Here is a 16,132-nt window from a genome sequence, read left to right as displayed (position 1 = left end):
GTATTTTGATGCTCCACTTAGGTGGTGGGATTCTGGTTCTGGAATTTAAGGCCTAGCTGCAAAGCTAGCCTCTTGAACACAAAATCTACTTTTGGCACCATCCATATTTACATGTGTGCAACCTATATAACAATTGCATATACAGATTATATATTTGGTGTAGCAGCTATTCCTTAAACCCTGTCGCTGTGGGATCTTCTGCCTGCTTTCCATCGAATTTTGCCCTTTTCATCAGGAACACAATGTCCAATTTATCAGCAGATTTCTACAAGTGTGCGCGTATGACATGGGCATAAGTGTATAAAGTTTCATACTTCTAGCAGAAATACATTTTGTGTAAAATCACATTTTCTGCCGTTTCCTTCCAAAATAGGTCACACGATTTTGCCGCCTCTTGAAATGGGCAGCCAAAATTTAGATTCACAAATATGTTACTTTTGTATTTTTGACAATTTTAAGTGGCAAGTTATATGTATTTAAACAAAATGTTCTTTGTGAATGTTCAGCCACAGATAGCTGTTTGGATCCGCCTCTTTTTGTCTCCATTCAGTTCAGAAACAGTCTCCTCCCTGTTGGCTCTTGGCAGAAGCCATTTACGACGGTCCTCACACCTCGTATTTCCTGCTTTGCAGCTTGTCATTGTTTCCTTCCCCACTGCAGACCAGGTTCTTCCCCCCCACCCTATAATTATCGCTTTGGTGTGATTTCCTGGTGGACGGAGAGGCCTTTCCTCTGTGAGGAAATCTGTTATTCCAGTTTGGTAGCTTTTAGCCAGCTTATTTTAACTGTTAATTCTGTTGAATTTTCCCTTAGCATACAACAAACTTGTGGGATCAAATCACAGCTAAATACTTTTTCAAGATTTTAAACCCTGGAATCAAAACAATTACCAGATGGGTTACTCTCAATAACAGACCTCTTAGATTGCAAACATTTGATTTCAGTTTATACATGTTTAAAGTTTAATCAGGCAGGCTTCTGACAGCTGTCATTCAGGTGGGCCAGGGTGCTGCACCCAGATTTTGACAGATCCACAGACAGACCACTTTTGCTGTGGGAATCCCTTTATGCTTTCAGCTTTTCAGGGCATTGTAAGTTCACAATGATTTCTTACACTAAGTGAATTGTAGCACCCGGCAAGAGTTTTGGATGTTTGAGGGTGTTTTGTACTGGCATTCTGCAGTTTCAGCAACAAAGAAAAAAGGATTTAAAGCAAGATTTTGGTGTTTCCTTTAGAAAAGCACTGCTTTTCCTTCTGTATTTCATTTTCACTTGTTGTGAAGCCCAGTGACATGTTGCCGGAGTGAGGTCTCTGTTCCACCACTGACAACATGCATGGCAGATTGGGCAACCATCGTTTCAGAGATTGTGGCGTGCACAAGGGTGTTGCGGCCATATACTATTTTGGCACCTTCAGAACACAGTGATGCTGCATTAGGAGAGCAAAAAGTGAGTTAAAACATCCCACACCATGTGGCTGCTTCGCAAATATTGCGAATAGGAACTCCCCTCTGTAGGGCAGTGGAGGCAGCCACACCTCTAGTAGATTGAGCCGTAAGCCTACTGGAGGGTCCTTTCCCGCCAAACGGTAACACTCAGAGATAGTCAAAATGATCCATCTGGACAAGGTCTGTTTGGAAACAGCCTGACCCAAGCGCCTTCCAGCATAACCAACAAAGAGCTGATCGTCCACTCTGACCCGGGACATCCGTGAGAGATAGAAACTCAAAGCTCTCCTAGGATCCAACCTATGGAGCCCCTCCTCTTCGTTACCAGGATGCGGAGGAGGATAAAACGCCGGAAGAAGCACCTTCTGGCTCAAATGAAATTCCGACACAACCTTCGGAAGAAAAGAAGGCCGCAGCCGCAGGACAACCCTGTCCTTATAGTAAACAGTAAACGGTGGCTTGGCGGAAAGTGCCTGCAACTCACTCTGCATGCGGAAGTAACCGGAACTAAAAACACAGTTTAAAAGGACAACAGTCTCAACGGACAAGAATGTAAGGGCTCAAAAGGAGCTTCCATTAGGAACTTTAAAACCAAATTCAAATCCCATCCCGGCACCTGGAAAGGCAACGGTGCAAACACACAACTTAGCCCTTTTAGAAACGGAGAAATCAAAGGAATCTTAAAATAAGAACATTCCTCAGACAAACGCTTTAATATGGACAGCGCTGCCAGGTAACCTTTAATGGTACCCACTTGCAGGCCCTTGGGGGAAATTCCTGAGAGCAGAATCTCTTGCACTTCCGGTTCACAGTGGTGGCGAAGAGATCCACTTGTGGGGTTCCCCAAAGGGCGAAGATCTCCAAAAGAACTTCCTGAGCCAGCTCCCACTCGTGAGAGACCGTGCTCTGCCTGCTCAGAGCGTCCGCTGCCGCGTTTTCATCTCCGGCCAGATGAACTGCAGAGATCAAGATTTCCTGCTGGATGGCCAAGAACCAGAACTGCATCACCTCCCTGCACAATGGGAGTTACCCTGCCCCCCCTTTTTTGTTGAGTTAGTGCATGGCCACTGTATTGTCCATCATAATCAGGACATTCTTCCCCCACACAGATGGCAGAAAAGCCTTCAAGGCTAGCCTGATGGCCCTCAGCTCTAACAGATTGATGTGGAGTCTGGACTCCGACGGAGACCAACGTCCGCTGACTCAACTCGTTTGCGTGAGCGCCCTAACCTGAGAGGGATGCGTCCGTCACAATCGTCACCTTCGGTTGCCAAAATGGTGCTCCCTTCATCAGATTGCCCTTGTCGGCCCACCATAGAAGATCCTGGGCGATCGAGGTCGGGATCTGAACAGGATCCGACATCCTGCAGGAGAACTGCGACCACTGCATCTTGAGAGCCCACTGCAAAGATCTCATCCACAGGCTAGCCTATGGCACCAGGAAAATGCAGGATGCCATGAGACGAGCAACCTCAAGAAATAGAATGCCGGGAGACTCTGGGCACGTTGAAACTTGTCCACCATCTGCAGAATGTGAAGAGCCCTCACCTGGGGAGGCGAACACTGCCCCAGGGATGTGTCGAGCACTGCTTCGGTGTACTGGAGCCGCTGGGTAGGTGTCAAATGGGACTTCTTTAAATTGAGGGAGAAGCCCAGCTTGTGAAGGGAGTGACAGGTGACTGACAGATGATCCAGGGCTTGCTCATGAGAGTGCGTGCGCCCTGATCAACCAATCGTCCTTGTAGGGGTAGACTTGAATCCCCCCTTTTCTGAGATACGCTGCCACCACCACCACCATCAGCTTGGTGAAGACCCTCAGGGCGGAGGTCAATCCGAACGGCAGGACCCGAAACTGAAAATGCGAGTCGCCAACTGCGAACCTCAGGTACTTCCTGTGCTTTGGATGAATCGGCACATGAAAGTAAGCATCCTTGAGGTCTAGAGACACCAACCAATCCTGAATTTGAGGGGCCTGGAGGACTTGAGAAAGAGTAACCATCTTGAACTTGTCCTTCCCGAGGAGCTTGTTCAACCAACGCAAGTCCATGATGGGTCTCAATCCCCCGTCTTTTTTCGGATAAAAAAAATAAAGGGAATACCATCCCTTGTTCCTCTCCGCTACAGGCACCATTTCTATGGCGCCTTTCTCCAGCGGGGATAGAATTTCCTGTGCTAGGAGCGGATCCGGATGCTTTAAAGAGAGTTACCTGGGTGGATTGTCGCGAGGCCTTTGCCGGAAGGGAAGACAGTAGCCGTGGGCTAGGATCTCCAGAACCCACACATCTGTAGTAATGGCCTGCCATTCTCCAAGATGCTGCGCAAGTCTGCCCTCAACCGGCGAACCATGGGATATGGCCTCATGACTGAGCAGACGCGACTGCGGCAGTGCCTGAGGGCAAAGAGGCAACTGCCCAAGTGACTTTGGCCTCCCGAGTACCTTGCTTTCCACCCCTGGTACTCCTACGGTGGCCCCTTTGACTGGCAGCTCCTCTCGATCTACCAAAGGAAGAGTAGTACCAAAAGGAACCTCCCCCTCCATTGCTGTCCCCTAGGACAAAAAGGCAGAGGTTGACATACTGCAGCGCTCAAAGACTTCGCTGCAGCTTTGGAGGTCTGCAACCTCTCAAGGCTCTCGTCAGCCTTGCTGCCAAACAGATTAACTAGCAAAGGGCATGTTCAGAAGCCGGGATTGCACATCAGGAGCAAACCCCGACTTCCGCAAGCACGCAAACCTGTGTATCATGGTGCTCGCAGCCATGGACCGGCTGACACAGTCTGCCGTGTCCAGACCCGACTGAACGGATTCGCACATGGTATCCTTGCGGTCGTGCACGAAGGCTAGAAAACCATCCCATTCCTCCCCTTCGGGAATATTCTCTGCCACCAAAGACGCACAGTTCCACAGAGTGTGTGTGAATCTCGCTTAGGCACAAGTGGAGCCTTCAACGCCATACCCCCAGCCGAAAATACCTTCCTCGCCCAACCATCAAAGCGCTTGTCGTCCCTATCAGGAGGGATGGTAGGGTATGCAGCCTGCTTCGAGGAGGCTGTAGCCGCCTGAACCACCAAACTCTTCGGAGTAGGGTGTGTCGATAAGTATCAGGGGTCACCACTGGATGGGCGGTATTTCTTCGGAAGCAACTTATTAATGTCATGATGCCTACCTCCAAGGAGCCAGGTCTGACCCAGCAACCCCAGAGGCAGGCATCATTTCCCCCAGGGAAGTGCCAGCGGGCCCAAGCTGGGGCCCTTTGGCCACAGTCCTGGCGCCTTAGGCGCCAGGCTCATGTTGGGCGCCAGGCTCATAAAGCTAGACATGTGTTCAAGTGTTTTAAGGTGCACTTACCTGATGCAGACCATGCTGCTACATCCAGGCCCTCTTGAGGCCTGAATGGAACTACTTTACCTGTGGAACTACTTTCCCCTGGGTGTGGTCGGGGAAGGATACATACCTGGAACTTCTTCCAAAGCTATTTAAACCACGCCCGATCAGCAACTCACGCTTCGTGTTGTTCTGCTCCTCGCAGCTGGACGCTCACCGTGTCAGCTCCTGCATCTGGACTTCAGCCACGCCTGTCAGCATCCTGGGTCACCTGCTAAGAGAGAATTGGAAAGAAAGAAGACCTTAGCTGCTAAAGCTGCATCACGGAGACTTCACACCAACGATCCTGAAAGGGAAGATATCATTTTAAAAGCATTTCGCTTCGATCGCTGCAGCGCTGCATTTCACTCACCTTTCCTGGGCACCTCCATCTTCAGCAGCGATCATCCGGATCCGCAGCCACTTCCCAGAGCCTAGAGAGAAAAAGACAAGAACACAAGGTGAGAGAAGGAAGGGAATAGGAAAAGCTCAGTTTCCTTCTAAGACTTACCTGTTGGGTCATTCCCATTTCATTTCAGGTCCTGCCGCTTCCTGGCATTCCGGACCCCGGCCCCTATGGGGAAAAAAGACAAAGACATTGAATGAGCGAATGCAAAGACATTACCCGAACGCTCATCCAGAACTTACCTGTTATTTACTGGAACTGCACGTTTCACTTCGGGTCGGCGCCATATCTCCGGCATTCCGAACCCCGGCCCCTAAGGGGAAAAAGACATAAGCGTTAGCGCTTGCTGCAAAAAGACAATGAACATTATTATTAAGCTTGAACTTTTGAACTTGCTACAGAACTCTTACAGCGCCTTACCTGAATAGTCAAGCTTATGTGAACTCCCATCAAACCTCAATCCAGTGAAGTAACTGGGTTTCAACGCGCCCCTGCATCAGAAGCAGGATGGAGAACTCATCCTTCCAGACCCTAAGGTGAGACTTCACGGGGAATCGAGGAAGGGTATCGTGGAGGGTTGGAAGGGAATGGGAGGCTTGAGCTTTATTCCGTCAGTAGGTAATACTCCCTTTTCACGCACAGGGGAATATTCCTGCGAGCCAGTGAGTCCATCTTCAGAGTCCTGCGCTTCACCATAGAAGAAGCATCAGCACTCGAAGCCAGACCTGCGCCTCCGTGGGAATCAGGTGAGCGTGACAGAACGCAAAGCCTACCCACAATTTCCCACCCGGGCGCTATGGAGACTTCCGAGACAGATCAGCTGGCCCAGCTTTTGGGGGAATTACGGGCAGAAGTGCACTCAGCCCGCCAGGAAACTAACGCTCTCAAAAGAGAACTGATCCTATCCAAGGAAAGAACAGATGACCTGGCCAAAAGGTTATTGCAGGCCCAGGCAGGGCACACTCCTTTACCTAATTCCGGAGATACTTCCACATCAATGGGTTTGAATAACCCGGTACAAATCAATTTACCTGGACACATGCCTTTGGCCCCGCCTGAACGTTTTGCGGGGGATCCCAAGAAATATGCCGTCTTTATCAACCAATGTCGTTTACACTTTCTATGCAGACCCGGGGCCTTCCCTAACGACCAGACCAAGGTAGCCTTTATACTATCTTACCTCAGTGGCAGTGCTGCCGATTGGTCTATTCCGTTGGTAAATCAGGATGATCCCATTCTCCAGAATTTTCAGGGTTTCCAGGCCAGCATGGAAAGATTGTTTGCTCGACACTCTCAAGGACAGGCCCTTGATAACGAACTGCTATCCTTACGACAAGGTAATCAGGATCTTCTGTCCTACGTTGCCACCTTTAATAGACTGGTTGTGGAAACTGGATGGCCAGAAAACAAAAGGATCACATTGTTTCATCGAGGCCTGCGCGGAGAGCTTAAGGATGTTCTAGCTCAGATAGTAGATCCACCCCAGGTCTGCGCAGACTACATAGACTTGGTGGTTCAACTTGATCACAGACTTCAAAATAGAAAAGCAGATCGGTTCAAGTACGAAACCCGAGTACCGATCAAAACCCACGCTAACTCCAAGAGTACCGACGTAGCCGAACCTATGCAAATCGGCGGTGTTAAAGGACCATTAACACAGAAGGAACGAGAGAGAAGGCGGCAAATGCAACTTTGCCTGTATTGCGGGACGTCCGGTCACTTTCTTCGAAATTGTCCGGTTAAACCACCTAAGAACGATTTATTGACACCTGATTCGGGAAACGACCTAGCCTGACAAGCGTAGGGGTCCGCTTGCCGAGCTTGAAAACAAACTCTTTGACCTCGCATTTTGTCATGCCAATGGTGCTTGTGGACCCAAAACAGCCTCAGCTGTTGCATGCTATAAAAGCATACATCGACAGTGGAGCTATTGGAAATTACATAGACCGTGAATTGGCTTCCAGGATTAAGCTCCCTCTCCGCCCGAAAGTAACCCAAGATGTCATTACTAGAGTTGATGGAACCGAAATAGCCTCAGGGCCTGTAACTCATTCCACTGTTGAAATGACACTTGTGGGTCAGGATGGACATCGGGAAGCAATCGTGTTTGATGTGATCAAGGCCCCACAATTTCAAGTAATTCTTGGAATTCCTTGGTTAGAAACACATAATCCCAGAATTGACTGGCGAGCAAAGAGGATAAGTTTTCCTGATTGTGAACCAACTTGTTACCCAAGAAATTCAGTTATGGGTCTAGCCTCAGCAACTTCCACCCCTGTACAGCTACCGTCAGAATACCAAGAATTCCAAGACGTTTTTCAGAAGGAACAGGCTAACACGTTACCTCCCCATCGGTCTTATGATTGCCAAATCGATCTGGTACCCAATGCTCAACTACCTTGTAGTAGGATTTATGCTCTTACGGAAACTGAGAACCTACATTTGCGTCAGTATTTAGATCAGTACCTAGCCAATGGTTTTATTCGCCCGTCCAAGTCTCCTGTCTCCTCAGCTCTGTTCTTCGTGCCGAAAAAAAGAGGGCGACCTTAGAACATGTATAGACTATCGCGCCCTAAATCAAATAACGATTAAGAATAGTTATCCTCTGCCCCTGATCCCTGAGCTTATCGACCAGGTGAAAGACGCTTGTGTGTACACCAAGTTAGATCTCCGAGGAGCTTATCACCTGGTGCGTATAAAAGAAGGCGACGAATGGAAGACTGCATTCCGCACCAAATTTGGGCTCTTCGAATATCAGGTGATGCCCTTCGGTTTGTGCAATGCACCTGCCGCCTTTCAGTACTTTATGAATGATGTTCTTCGGAAACTTATCGACGTCTGTGTCATTGTTTATATTGACATCCTGGTGTACTCCTCTTCCGAATCCGATCACAGAAAACATGTTAGGGCAGTTCTTGAGAAATTGCGCCAGCACAGACTATTTGCAAAGCTCGAAAAATGTGTTTTTCATACCACAGAAGTGGAGTTTCTCGGATTCATCCTGACACCTCAAGGAGTCCGAATGGACTCGCGAAAGGTGGCCGCCATTCTCAAATGGCCATCTCCTAGCTCGGTGAAGGGAGTTCAGAGCATGCTCGGCTTCGCCAATTTCTATCGAAGATTCATCCCGGAATTTTCCAGAACAGTCCAACCCATCACAGTTCTCCTAAAGAAGAACAAACGCTTTGAATGGACTCTTGAGGCCGAACAAGCCTTTCAGGACCTGAAAACCAAATTCACCTCTGCACCTATATTGAAGCACCCGCACCAAGATCTCCCTTACATTGTGGAAACCGACGCATCCAGTTCGGCCATGGGAGCTGTCCTGTCGCAAAGAGACCCAGAAACTAACCAACTACACCCTGTGGCCTTTTGGTCCAGGAAATTTTCTCCTCCTGAAATCAACTACGCAATTACCGACAAAGAGTTACTGGCTGTTAAATCTGCTTTCAAGGCTCAATCTTCACGACAACTCCAATGGGCTCTATTCTTTGCGGAATTTGATTTTGTAATCACCTATCGCCCTGGCTGCAAGAATGGTAAAGCGGACGCCTTATCCCGGATTGGCATGGAAGAACCCAATTCGAGTTTAGAACCTGTGCCAATCATACCTGAACAAAGAATCTTAGGCCTAACTTCATTGCAAACTATTGAGGACATCCAAACGCAAGTAAAACAACTTCTAGACTCTTCAGCCTTACTGGAATGGAGTCAAAAGGGTCCTCATTACACCGTTAAGGATGACTTACCCTACTTCCAGGAGCGGTTGTTTCTGCCTAGTAAAGAATTGCAAGAACTTGTTATTGCCCATCATCATGAATCATTAATGGAAGGACACCCTGGTATCGCTAAAACGGAGGAAAAAAATCAAACGCCACTTCTGGTGGCCTTCTTGGAGAAAAGACAAAGTCTTTTGTATTGTCTTGCGGAATTTGCGCCCAAAACAAGGGTCAAAAGAAAAGGCCAGCCGGCCTACTTCAACCCTTGGATATTCCACCGGCACCATGGCACACCTTGTCAATGGACTTTATAACTGACCTGCCTCCTTGTGCTGGTTACAACACTATCCTTGTAATTGTGGATCTATTCTCCAAAATGGCCCACTTTATCCCTTTAAAAGGTTTGCCTTCAGCTTCCACCTTGGCCAAGGAATTTCTGGAGAATATAGTTTGCATACATGGTTTCCCTTCCGTATTAGTCTCGGATCGTGGAAGTCAATTTATCTCCCATTTTTGGAAGAAGTGTTGCCAACTAGCACAAATAGATGTGAGGCTATCCACCAGCCACCACCCCCAGACCGACGGACAAACCGAGAGAACCAATCAGACTCTCGAGCAATTTCTTAGGTGCATGTTACACCAATCCGAGTTAAATTGGAAAGACATCCTTTGGATCGCAGAATATGCATACAACAATTCAGTGCATTCTGGAACCGGACAAACTCATTTTTATACTTTGTATGGTCATCATCCTCGGACCTCTGATCTAGATCCACCTCTGACCCTGGAAATGCCCGCAGTAAATCATCTGCATTCCACAATAACCCAAGCCTTCAAAGAAGCTGCAACTCATTTACAGCAAGCCAAGAAAAAGTATAAAGAAAACGCTGATTTGCACTGAAGTAAAACTCCTCCTTACCAAGTAGAAGATCAGGTATGGCTAGCAACGAAACATTTACCCCTCAAGGGCCTGCAAACCTTCAATCCCAGATTCATAGGACCTTATCCCATCAAGGCTATAATCAATCCCGTGGCCTTTAAACTGGGTTTACCGTCTAACATGCGTATTCATCCAGTTTTTCATGCATCACTTTTGAAGCCAGTACAACCAGGGACCCGACTGTCCAAGCCTCCAGACCCAGTTCAAATTGAAGGGGAATTAGAAATCGAAGTTAAAGACATTTTAGACTCCAAGGTGTTAAAGTCCAAACTCTTCTATCTTGTTGACTGGAAGGGATATGGACCTCAGGAGAGATCGTGGGCGCCTAGTAACCATGTTCACGCACCTCGATTAATACAAAGGTTCCACCGGAGATTTCCGAACAAGCCAAAACCCCCGGAGGGAACAACCTTGGGAGGGGCCTTGAGAGGGGGGGGGGGTACTGTCATGATGCCTACCTCCAAGGAGCCAGGTCCGACCCAGCAACCCCAGAGGCATGCATCATTTCCCCCAGGGAAGTGCCAGCGGGCCCAAGCTGGGGCCCTTTGGCCACAGTCCTGGCACCTTATGCGCCAGGCTCATGTTGGACCCCTGTCCTGGCGCCTTAGGCACCAGGCTCATAAAGCTAGACATGTGTTCAAGTGTTGTAAGGTGCACTTACCTGATGCAGACCATGCTGCTACATCCAGGCCCTCTTGAGGCCTGAATGGAACTACTTTACCTGTGGATCTACTTTCCCCTGGGTGTGGTCGGGGAAGGATACATACCTGATCGATGGAAGGATACATACCTGGAAGCTATTTAAACCACGCCCGATCAGCAACTCATGCTTCGCGTTGTTCTGCTTCTCGCAGCTGGACGCTCACCGTGTCAGCTCCTGCATCTGGACTTCAGCCACGCCTGTCAGCATCCTGGGTCACCTGCTAAGAGAGAATTGGAAAGAAAGAAGACCTTACCTGCTAAAGCTGCATCACGGAGACTTCACACCGACGATCCTGAAAGGGAAGACATCATTTTAAAAGCATTTCGCTTCGATCGCTGCAGCGCTGCATTTCACTCACCTTTCCTGGGCACCTCCATCTTCAGCAGCGATCATCCGGATCCGCACCGGAGGCCCTCGAGGGACAACGGATCGACAACATCGACGCAGGCTCCCTCTGCCAAAAAGAATTCCGAAGCAGCACAGCTGTGGCCATTACCTGTCCTAAATGTGGAATACGTCGGAGGACACAATGCCCTCGAAATTATGTTTACTAGTATTTAAACACCTTCCTTTATGTAGAAGTAAGATCACATTCGCTGCTGATCTCTGCATGACTATACCAAAGACCATATCAATTCCATCAATTATTTCTCTCCAAAAATCCTGCGCTCTCAAGCAGTCACAAATCAGATGTAATGGGGTACATCTATCCTTTTCACAACTCCAGCACATCTCATCCATCCTCAATTTCAATTTAAAACATCTTAACTGGTGTCCAATAAACCCTACCAACTATTTTCTCCCTAATTAAACTCATATCCTTACCTAAATGTACACCTACTCTAAGAGTATCTCTCCAATCTTTCTCCGAAATAACTGTATTGACATCATCCAACCATGTATTCTTTAGCTCATTCCAAGCATCCATATATCCAATCTCCAATCAACAGCTTACAAATCTCTGGTTTCTTTCCTATGGAGTCACTAGCCATGTTCTTTTTAAATCAAATCCAGATATTTACCCCAACAACTGAGTTCTATGATAGTGTGCTGTTTAAAGAAGGAGTGTACATAAAATGCATGTTAATGGTATTCAGATTTGTGCATAGGCCGACATGTAGTGGAAGCTGCAAAGTATTAGTTTTTGAAAAAAGACGTTGACAGGGCGTGCTAGCAATACTATCCCTAGTGTGAAGTCCACTGTACCCATGGTCCTTCACATGTCGAGGACCCTCAGATTGTTATTTTTCTGACATGAGGTATTATGAAGTGTAGCGCGAGTACAGATGTATCCAAGCAGATATGTATCAGACAAGCTCATAAGCATCCATGCGCATTCTCTCCGAGGGGAGGAAGGGTGGGTGCATGTGAATCTAAGCAGATACAAGCATCAGAAATACGATTACGGTGAGTAATGTATCCCTTCTGAGGCTGTGGAATCTGCTTAGATCACATGCTGTGCATAGATTAGATAGCAGTGTTACGAAAAGGTGGTGGGTTTGGAGAAGGTTCATGTGCAAACAGATGTCTTAGAACCGCTTGTCCCACCTGTGTATTTGTCTTGGAATGAGTGTCAATACACAGTAGTGCTGAGTGAAAGTGTGTACTGAGCTCCATGTAGCTGCTTTGCAAATGCTGTCTAGGGGGACATTTGCAATGAAAGCCAAAGAAGCACCCGTACTCCTTGTGGAGTGAGCTCTTGGCGTGAAAGGCAGTGTCTTGTCCGACAGGGAATAGCACAGTTGTATGCAACCGACTATCCATCTGGAGGGAAATCTCTCTGAAATTTGGTGGAAAAAACACAATTTTCAGACATTTTACTCTGGCCACCGACTGAAACACGCCGCCAACAGCACATATCCTGCCATCCTGCGTGCCCACAGGTGTACCGACAAAACGGTACCTCACATGTGTGGGTGCACCTACCTGGGCGCAAAGGGAAAAGGCTAAACCACTGGTAATCCCCAAAGGGTTTGCGAGACAACTTACAGATTTGTGCCTAGGGTGTCCAAGCCACGAAGGAAAACAGGGTACCCCATGCATTTTCAAAAAGAAGACATCCGTGGGAATCCACAGAGGTCTGACTTGATTGAATCGCCCCAGAATGTATTACCCACAATCCCAGACAAGGTGAACATTGTGTTTTTTCCACTAAATTTAAGACTTTGTCAGGGATTTTGGGTCATAAATGATGGGGTGATTTGGGTAAATCAGACATCTGTGGATTCCCACGGGTGTCTTCTTTTCGTAAATGCATGGGGTTCCCTGTTTTCCTCCGTGCCTTCAACACCCTAGGCCCAAATCTGTAGGTTGTCCACATGAGCAAAATTCCTGAAAATCTGCTGTGCGAAAAGACTTGGGGTTACCATTGTTTTAGGCTTTTCCCTTTGCACCCATGTAGGTGCACCCACACATGTGAGGTACCGTTTTCATCGGGAAACCTGTGGGAATACCCATGGCAGTTAAGGGGTTAAGACGGTAAAGCCCCAGAGGAGATATGTGAATGCATTATGCTTCTGATGCAACACAGCATTTTCAGGGTCAATTGGTTCAGAAAAAGTGGTGGAAAAGACTATTACTGTCGCTTTTTCTAATTGGCCAGATTTTTTTGCATTTTCTGGGTGGAGTTTGGGAGCTGAGTGGACATACCAGGACCCCCTGTATTTCCCGCTCCACCAGACAAATGCAGCTTTACTGCCAGCATGGATTCTCATGCTGGAAATAAGGAAAGGGCTTCATCTGGGATCTGCTTGGAAATGAAACCTGGTAAAAGCGGGCAGAGTCCAGAGGAAGCCATTGTCAATTCCGCCAGCAATCGCTAATTGCGTGAGTTATTTACACTCTTCCAAAGTGGAAAAGCAATGTGATTTCTCTTGCCTTTTACGCTAAAATCTTCCATTTTGTGGCGGAAAAGTAAAAACGTGTGCCAATGAAAGTGGTCCACTCCATGCAGTTTACTTTGCTCCTTGATGCTTGGGGGTTTTGCGTGATGCTACACATTTAATTAATAAATATATTTACCATGACCCCAGATAAATGCCAATTTGTGATCAGAATGAGTGAGAATGGCATGTTGCTGGTAAGAGGATGTCCTGTTCTTCTTGAGTGCGTTGGCAAATGCCCTTAATTGCCATCTCACGTTAAGCAGGTTCTGAAACCCATCAGTGTGGATTGCGCAATAATAAGTCGACGGAGGTATTTCAAATGGCCAATTTCGCTCTTTGGGTGACATTGTCAAAGTGGGAGAATGTTGCCCAGCAAGTGCCACTTTCTCTGCGGAGTGAATTGTGCCCACCCAGAGGAAGAAATGTGAAAAACCCACAAGGGCACTGTGTCCTGCTCTTTCTGTGTGTGTCTTCCCCAACGGGCGACAGATGCCGACTCAGACATGGTATGTCTCAGGTGGCAAGCCTGTACCCTAGTTGATGTGGCAAAGGATTCCAGACTTCGCAAGCTGATAACATTGGTAGCATTGAGTTACATGCCACCTGACCGGTATGTGTGATAAAGTTGCAAAGCAGAGCTGTTACTGGGCTAAAGCAGGAGGCAATGTCTGCCCACCCTCAAAGGGTACGTACAACCAAAAGTAATAGTCCCTCCCCCATCATGGCTGTAGGGGCCAGGCTCCAAAACAGGGCAAGAATGCCCTCCAATCATCCATGTCCACGAGTAGGGTACCCCTCGTGCTCCAGGAACCCTGTTGAGCAACCTCTGTGCTTTCCAGGTGATACTAACATTATTTAAAGCCAGAAGTTTAAAAGGTAATCACTTAATTGCAGCTGGAAATTAGCTCCTGGCAAGATCAAAATGTCTTAACCAAGTGGGACATCATCCCCTTCCTTTATAAGCAATATGTGCGCTCTCGCATTTCTTCATCCATTGAATTACTGTTAGAAACAAAGGCAAAAGTTGTGTCTCTTGTGTAGGCATTAGAAAGGCAGTTGCCAGCCTCTGGCATAATATGCCCATGTTCTTCCAATATTGGCTAGCTGTTGCCCTCGTATGGTCGGGTAGAACCATCATGGCAGTGACTGGCAAATGCCTTTCCCATGCAGACAGAAAAGCGGAAATAAGAGGCCAATTCAAGACACGGAACAAATAAAAGTTAAGACAGACTGCAACTGCCTTTGCTGTGTTAGGGAGAATATGTTGAGTGTCCAAGCAAGGAGGTATGTATTAAGCAAGCAAGCAGTGGGACAAGGGAGAGTCAAAGAAAGGCCAGAGGGGCTCTTTGAATAATGTAACAGGGCAGAGAACCCATGCTCTGCCGTCCTAGTAACATATGAGAGAATCAAATAGATCAGGCTTTGCAGCAAATGTTAAAACGAGAAAGGAACAAAGTCCAGCTCTGCATTCAGAATAACAGGGAGCAGTCCCCTTGCCAGCAGGAGGACCTGGGCATCATCCGGATGCAAGGTAGGGCCATGGGCACTCCACTGAACGCGCATTTTGACACAGATCCGTTTTTTATGCACTACAAATCTGACGCGGGTATCCTGATCTCCGGCACTGAGTTGGATTGCAGCTTTGATCTGCCTTTGTCTAAATCATGATCATCTCGACCCAGGCCACCATTAGAAGCCACGAGGCCTTTGCCGCTCCAAGATGGCCACTAGTGCTTTCTGCTTTGCCTTATTGTTCCAACTAGCTCCAGGACTCAGCTAGGATCAGCCCCCACGTGCGCTTGGCTACCAGCTCCTTATTCTGCCAATCCTGTGCCAGCAGGCAACAAGCCAGCCCACCCCCGAAGGCACACACCATAAGGCACTTCCTGTCCCGAGCCTGTCCAGAGCCCAGGGCCAGGATCGCTGTCTGTTCGTCCCTTTATCCAGGTGGATCCACGTACCTGTTTGGACACGCTCTACTAGGTAAGCCCTTTTGGCTCGATACTCCAACATTCCCCTGCTGTGCCCATCTCATCGCCAGATGACTCACACACGTTAATGTGCTCCAGTAGCTACTGCCCAAAGAGCACTCCGCCCTCTCGCCACACTGCAATTTATGATCAATTTAGCTGGTCCCCCATGAGCATATGCGCTCTCATAATTACATCTGACTCTCTGGATCACTAATGTAGCAGTGGGCCTCATTACACGTAGTGCGGTAAACCATGGTGCTATTAGCACCATGGTTCATGCCGGTAATTTACCGGTACCGCCTTGGAGGAAAGGGGAATTACCGCCCGATTCCAAGGTTGGGAAGGCGGTAATTCCGCCTTCCTCGATTGCCCTTCCCCATTCCCATTTTTGCCCCATAGGGCTCTATGGGAATGGGGAAGGCGCTAATTACGGTACCGCAAATTGCGGCAGGGCTTATTTGGCAGGAGTCCACTTACAGGTGATCTGCCTCTTAACGAGCTGGCGTCCTAGCTGTGGCCCACTGGAAGTAGTTGTTCTCTCTCTTACCATGAGCTCATAGTCAGATGAAAAATCCAGAAATGCAACATACAAAGACATGTTCTTTGCTGCTGCATCCTTTAATTTTCTTCTGTTTTCTTTTCTTCTTTTCTCTTGTTTTATAAAGTGAAATTTGTAATTTAATACATACTGCTATTT

The sequence above is a fragment of the Ambystoma mexicanum genome, chromosome 6q (assembly GCF_040938575.1).
Source record: "Ambystoma mexicanum isolate Mex_15411 chromosome 6q, UKY_AmexF1_1, whole genome shotgun sequence".
NCBI lineage: Eukaryota > Metazoa > Chordata > Amphibia > Caudata > Ambystomatidae > Ambystoma > Ambystoma mexicanum.
The sequence above is the reverse complement of the archived record's forward strand: the minus strand, read 5'-3'. Positions refer to the sequence as shown.